The sequence below is a fragment of the Podarcis bocagei genome (genome assembly GCF_964188305.1).
Source record: "Podarcis bocagei genome assembly, chromosome: 3".
Lineage (NCBI taxonomy): Eukaryota > Metazoa > Chordata > Lepidosauria > Squamata > Lacertidae > Podarcis > Podarcis bocagei.
Window position 1 is genome coordinate 79,732,292 of NC_138127.1, and position 7,517 is coordinate 79,739,808.

General features: G+C 43.5%; 1 long non-coding RNA gene across 1 annotated transcript in view; it reads left to right on the forward strand.

The window, feature by feature from the left end:
- LOC308583556 overlaps positions 1 to 6,936 on the forward strand; it is a 12,332-nt gene extending 5,396 nt beyond the window's left edge. Inside the window, exons 3-4 of the long non-coding RNA XR_014006285.1 lie at positions 1,097 to 1,173; positions 5,753 to 6,936. This is a non-coding gene — a long non-coding RNA (uncharacterized lncRNA). The remainder of the gene's footprint in view (positions 1 to 1,096; positions 1,174 to 5,752) is intronic.
- Positions 6,937 to 7,517: the final 581 nt, after the last annotated feature.

Consider the following 7,517-nt stretch of genomic DNA (forward strand, 5'->3'; position numbering starts at 1 on the left):
CATATTTCAATGAAACCCTCGTGCCTGATGACGACCATCAGCCAACTCTTTCGCGTTAGCAGGTGGTCTCTGTGATCTGTGGTACTCAAGAGGTCCTGTTTCTGGCAAAGCATATCAGATGCATGTGTACTGAATACACAGTCTACTATATTTGACAAGGCAAAAGCAGGCTCTGCTCATACAAACAATTCCTTGAAGATAATGACTGTATTGGCCATTTCATCACTGAGACTTTATCCTCAGGGTGGGATGAGCAGCATATATCACACAATTCTCCACTGGCTGCCAGAAGCCATTGCAAGAGGAGAGATAGGACTGCCTACAATCTTGAATGCCACCCAAGATTTGCAAATTGTCCCCATGGACCGTATAGCTTCAGTTAACCCGTTGGTCTGTTTAGGCCAGCACCATCAACTGTGCCAAGTTGTGCACAGACTCTTCATGGTTTCTGGCAGAGGCCCTGCAACTTTATTGCACCACTCTTGCTGCTGGAAACAGAACCTGGGTCCTATGAGAGCTAAGCACATGTTCTGCTGTTGAGTAGCAGCCCCTCTCCAAAGCTGCCTACAAATAATGCATTCAAATACCCTTGCTTAGTTACAGGTTCATGCTCTGATCTAGCTAGGGAGATAAGCCCACAGAAGTGATTTGCATAGATCTGTTTTCTTGCTGAATGGGGAGCTGCATGCCTAGCCTGTATGCCCACATGATGCACCTCTGCATTGCAATGTGCAAGGGCACAGATTTCTCTCTTCACCCAAATGTGCCTCTCTGTTACCTATAGCCTTTTGTCTTGGACGGAGGGCAGGATGCTGTGTGTGAACATTTGTGGGTCAGGGCCAATGTCTTGATAACGTTATACGTTGGTAAGAAGATGCTTGCATTATTTTTTTTAACGTTTGCTCAAACAACTCATCCCCTCAAGTATTTGTTATTCCTGCGTAATGTGGATAAACAATTTCACATCACTGCTCTTACCTCTGCTCTGGCAGTCAATTCCGAACCAGAAATGGATGTGGTGAATGTGCAATAAAATGAATAATTCAATGGCAATAATGTGTTGCTTATTAAATATGGTGTGTGTTTTTTAAAAAAGGATGAATAATACAGTTGCTAGAACGGTGAAGTTGCCTCCTGATCTGTTTGCCCAGAAAAAAACCTGATATGGCAGTGGTATGTTTGTTAAAGTTACATTTTCCTTAACAGTCACATACATAAGTTGGAAAGGAATTGGATACAATGAATCATTCAGTGATTAAGGCCAGACAGCACATTTATGTAGAGTTCTGACAATTGTATTCTCAGGCCTTCCCACTAGCCCTAAATGAGGCATGGAGAACATGTGGTCCACCAGGACTGTAAAAGATTGTCTCTGAATACTTGTTTCTAGGAATCTCAGGTGGGTAGAGGGCTTTTGCAGGCTTCCCACAGGCATCTGGTTAGCCCCTGTGAGACCAGGATGCTGGTCTAGATGGGCCATTGACTTGATACAGCAGGCTTTGGATCATATATATGATCCTCTGTAGATTGGCTTAGCTGTGGGACACATACAGCGGTCTTGACTTTGCCAATTTCTCTAGTATTTGCTGATAACACTGTTCTGGACCGGACAGCCTGAAATTATGAGAGGAAATTTAGATGGATAATCTGGCTTCAGAGCTGGCCCACTCATGAGGTGGGGTGAAGCACTCACCTCAGGTGGCAGAAGTACAGGAGGCTATGCTCTGCCTGCCCCACTACTTCCACTGCTGCCAGAATGTCCCACCGGCAGCATTCATTTATATGGGCATTCTTATGTATTCATATATATGGGCATGCTGGCTGTGCCTGATAGGAACTGGAGCCCAATGACATCTGGAGGGGCGCGCCAACCCTGCTCTAAACCATACATGATGGACAACCTGAAATATGATGGCTGTCTTTGAGTGTCCTTCAGAACTATGGCAAGGATTGAGAGTGGCTTTGCATGCTGTAAGCAAGCAAGGACAGAAGAAATACAAATCCATCACATCAAACACATAGGGATGTACACCAAACCAGATTATTAATCTATCTAGCTCAGAATTGTCTACACCCCGTGGGTAGCACCTTCCAGATGTTTTGAACCCATCAGTCCCAGTCAGCATGACCAACTTTCAGGGACTATGGGAGTTGTAGTGAGGCAACATCTGGAGGATACTGTCCTGGCCAGTGCTATTTTTCTAGAAAAAGAATTACTGGAACTCACCACAAATGCCTCCTTCGTTTTATTAGAATGGCAATGGTGCCCACCTGAGAGGTGCCGGAACTGAGTTCCGGCAAGGTCCCGCTGAAAAAAGCCCTGGTCTTGGCCACTCCTGGTCTACATCAGCCATGCCCATCCTAGTGCCTTCTGGAAGTTTCGAACTGCAATTCCCATCAGCTCCAGCCAGCGTGGTCACTGGGATGCCAGAAATCAAGGCAATACAAAATGATCTCTGTAGGCTTTTCCAGGAATTCTGCATGCATAAGGCTTAGCAACTGAATGTGAACAGGTTTCCTTTCAATGCTGAGGAGTGGGGAGGAGGGGAAGGAAGGAAGGAAGTTTGCTTCTGCTTCCCTTGCACATGTCTAGCCCTAGACATGGCATAGGGTTATTGAATAGGACTTGTGTGCGCCTGGTCCTGTTCCCCTTCATTTTCAGTTCCCCTTCCCATATTTCCACAAGTCCACAAAGGTCAGAATGCTCTCTGGTTTGAAACAGGGTTGGGTCAACTTCAGTCTTGCACAATCCACTTTCTACGCTCTACAATCCCTGCAGCCCACCAATGTGTTTTACTTTTGTAAAGCAAGAGCACACACTCCAAAAAACGCAACATTGATCCTGATGTAAGTCTGGATACAGCACAATTTGCTGCTTCTTTCTCTTGCCCATTGTTTTGCTTTTCTCCACTGGACTAATAAATCCCCTCAGGCAATTATACCTCCTTGTGGCTAATGTAAGCTAAACTGAGATTCAGTGAGCTGGAACACAAAGCCGATGGAGAAGGAATGGTCTTTCCTGCATCTGAGGTATCTTATTGCCTCTGGTGTGTGAGGATTATTTACTAGAATAATCATTCTATTGCATCCCTCTGCTTCCGTTTCAGCCGCAGATGCTTTGAGCTTATATTCCTTTTTTAATTACCTTCTCTTCCCCACACTCTATGTTCTGCAGTGAATGTTTCTAGGGCTAGCCCAAAACATTTTGCTGCCTGAGGCAAAGGACAGGATGATGTCCCTGTCATTCCATGGACATAGAACACAGGAGGCTGCCTTAAACTGAGCCAGCTCATTGGTCCATTTAGCTCAAGACGATCTTCATTAATTGCCAATGGCTCTCCAGGATTTCAGACAGGGTTCTCTTCCAGCACTCCCTGCAGAGGCTGGGGTTTCAATCTGGGACTTTCTGCACAGAATGCAGAAGCTCTACTACTGAGCTACAGCTTCTCCTTACAAAAGCTGAAGTTGACTTGAAGTTACTTCACATTGGCAATAGGGTAGCATTCTCATCTGTGCCTGGATGAAGCTTAAGGGATCCCAGTAGCTTAGGCAGGCAGTGGAGGGTGGGTGCAACTTTTGCCCCCTTAGTTTCTTCCACTTGAGACAATTACCTCACTTTACCTAATGGTAGGACCACTCCTGAATGTTTCAGCTCCAGATGTGCATACATGGTCCACAATAAGGCATTTTCTTAATAAGGTTTTCTCCAACCCATGGGTTAGCATTTACATCTGAACCAGCCTAAATTTATTACTGGAGTTGGCATACTTTTTGAGGGGGTCTGTGCATCTGTTTTCTTGCATGCCTTCGTTGTATACCTGAGCATATTGAGCCATCATAACCCTTATTTGAGGGCAAAGCTGTGTTTATTTTTAGCCTTTTATTACTGTTGCTTTCTTCTCTTTCTAACATCAGTTTAACATGTATACATGGATATGATAAGTTTCTGTAAGAAGCAAAAATCTGCCTCCATTGTTTTTAGAGTATTATACAGAGGAAGATCTCCTGCCCACCTAGCAATTTGAAAGCACGTCAAGTGCAAGCAGATAAATAGGTACTGCTCCGGCGGGAAGGTAAACAGTGTTTCTGTGCGCTGCTCTGGTTTGCCAGAAGTGGCTTAGTCATGCTGGCCACATGATCAGGAAGCTGTCTGCAGACAAACGCTGGCTGCCTCGGCCAGTAAAGCAAGATGAGTGCGCAACCCCAGAGTTGTCTGCGACTGGACCTAACAGTCAGCGGTACCTTTACCTTTACAGAGGAAGGTATCGATCATTTGAGTGAACGAAACTTTTCTTTGGCTAGTTGGCATGTTGTTCTCTCTCCACGTTAAATAAGTAAAGTAAGTAAGTAAAATGTTATGCCGCAACAAGATAACACTTGCTTAGTTCCTATGTTGATCTTGGCAACTCAGGGGAGTTGGGAATGATTTAGTGAAGCAACTAACGTCAATGTAAGGAAACAATACTTTCTGATCCTTTATATTATATCTGATGTGTACTTTATTATTCAAGACAATATCAAAGGGGTCCCCACCTTCCTCACAAGGTTACCCATAAACATTACATTAATGCCCTTGCTACTGACTTCCTTAAATGCCTGACTTATTATCAGCAATTTTATTTCATATTTTGCGAGGATGTCATCGTAGGTTATGGACCCCACTCCCAGTTCAATAGTATAATAAATGGTTTTGGTCAAATTGGCTGAACATTTCCATTTAGACTTTAAAATAGAAATGAGTACAAATCAAGAGGAGAAGCTTTATTATAAAAGAATCAAATAATGTTTTTGAAAAATAGCTATGTTACCATATCTGGACAGATTTTACAGTTCTCTCCAACCCACCAGAAATAGATTCTGCAGATCTAGTTAAAACAGATTTGCTTGGAGCCTTCAGAGACTACTGCATTGGGTCTTGCTCTCTGCCTTCTTCGTGTCACTGAAGAGAAGTCAGTCTGGAAGACCCAGCTTGTGGTGTCAAGGCACTTGTTGCTGGAAGTACATCTAGGTTTGGGACTTTGGTATTTAAAGGACAACTTACTTCCATATGAGGCTCTCTGGTCATTGAAGTCTTCTTCCTAGTGTCCTTACCTTCAAATGAAAGGCAAGTGGCCTTCTTTGTAGCAGCATAGTTCCAAAATGTCCAGTATATTCCTCCTGTTGTTTGAGCTCTTGTGGACATGGCCTTGCTCCATATGTCTTTGGGTGTTGGAATAAGAGTGGATGGGGCATGGAACAGGGCCTCTTCAATGATGGCACCTATATTATGAAAAGTGCTTTTTGAGGAAATCTACCAGGCTTTCTTTCTCTCTGAGCTCTTTATTTATATTGCTGCTTGCTTACAGCTTTTCAATTATATTTTAGAGGTGGAAAGTCATGTTCCGTGTCATTCTCTGCTTTCTTTTTGCAGAGTCTTCTGAAAACACATTTCAGCCCCCAAGGCTGAAATTGGAAGGGAGAAGAGGGCCTTCTTAACCTTCCATTGTTTTGCCCCTGAGGCTTTAACCTGTGGCTTTAACCACCACAGGGAAAAGATACAGGCACTTGTCCTACTTTTTATCCAGCAGGAGCAAAAATAGTTTTGGGGTGGGCAAGCTTCCGTAGGAAAATGGCAGGAGGGGAAGGGTTAGGAAGACCCTCTTTCCAAATGGCCACCTTCCTCTTCAATTTTCTGCTTCAGTGTAAAAGTGTGTGTGTGTGTGTGTCTTGAAAAAGAATTCTGCAATCATATGTCTTTTTATTTATCTTTTAGTTTGGCTAGTGGAAACAGTCTACAAGATATGTTATCAGCTGCATTGCTACAAATCTGGATATCACAGCCATGTATACCTCTTGGTACTTCAGTTGGGTAAGATGTGGATGGAGGCTTTCATGCAACTCGGACAGAATAACATAGGAGAATCCTGCAAAAGAAATCCTAAAAGAGGAATGAATAGTATAAAGCTATGAATATTTAACCTGGGAGCTGGTGAGGTGTGTGTCTTATGATTAGGTTTAGTTATCTAGTTCACATTGCATTATCTATCCATCTATGAAAACAGTTACTTTAAAAATTCTATTTGAGTTCTTATAGCTTTTGGGCGTTAGTTTTTGAGGCAAGATGTGTACCTGGTAGCAAAAGATTAGACTTTTGTGTATGCATATAGGAAAATGGCTGAGAAATGGATAGAAAATATGCAGATTCCTTGAGGGGGTGTCTTAACACTGTGCTTCTCACCTGAATGGAATCCGTCCGACCTTCATTATTTCCAGGTCAGGTGGAAGGAATTTAGTCAGAACAGAGTTGCCTCTATGTGACCCAGAAATAACCAGAGTCTCCTGGAAGCCAATAAGCGAACAAGCCTTCTGGCATATCAACCCACTTCAGTCAGTGCTGAATGCCTCTGCCAAACATCTCTCCCCAAAACATTGTTATGATCATACCAGCTCTTTAAGCCTTCTGCAACACTCTTCCTGCAGTCAACGCTCTGATTGTGTATTTTCTTTCTAACACCATGTCTCATTTCCTTTGACATTCTTCAGATTTATCAGTGTTAACTTGACCCTCACCCTCCCACCCTCCGTTGTCCTGTCATTTTCATTACAGTGCTCTGTACACCTGGATAAGCCTCCTTGCCTTGCAGCTCTTAAAAGCACAGGAAAAGTGGGGCAATCCTAATCACAATATATTGTCACCATTAATCCCACAAAATAATTATGCTTGTGCAAGGATGTAGTTCTTTGCATTTGTCCCGACCAAATTCCAAACAGATACAGTAGGCAGTCGATGAATTCTGGTGTACAGAGGAAGACCAGATTCTCCCCCGCCTAGTTATTCTCACATAACATTCCTTATTTCATAAGAATGTAAAAAGAGCCCTGCTGGATCAGGCCAATGACCCTCTAGTCCAGCATTCTGTTCTCACAGTGGCCAAGCAGGTGTCTATAGGAAGCCAGCAAGCAAGACTCAGGACTAAGCCTTCATTACTTCCCATGACCCCCCCCCAACTTTCCCCCAAACATAACTGTATGTTACATTAAGTACATGCAGGTCCCGCTTATCAAACACAATGCTTTCCCTGGAAACTGTTCATTAGCTGAGTGTTTGCATTATGAGCCACCAGTTCCCATTGATTCCTATGGGAAAATTCCTAATGCATTCCCAACCATGAAATTTCGACTCTAAAAAGCAAAAAATACTCAGGAAATCTCCCCAAAAGTGTTCTCTGATTTCTCTGAACACTCCTGCCCCCCCCCGCTTCCCTCCTTTCCTCAGCCAACCAGTGAAAGGCAAGCAAGGGAGTAAAAACTTGCTTTCTGTTTGGATATCTGAATCTGTGATGTCAATAGCAAGGTTTGGGTGCTAATTCCATGTGTTCAGATAAATGAATTTTAGCACTGAGAATATCCGTAAAGTGAAACCTGTGTATGCATTCTTGCATTTAATGTGTCTATTTCCACCCCGCCACATACACAAATAGCAGTTGCGGGGGAGCAGGAGCAAGACTCTGGCACATTCAGGGGCAGCTTTGCTCCCC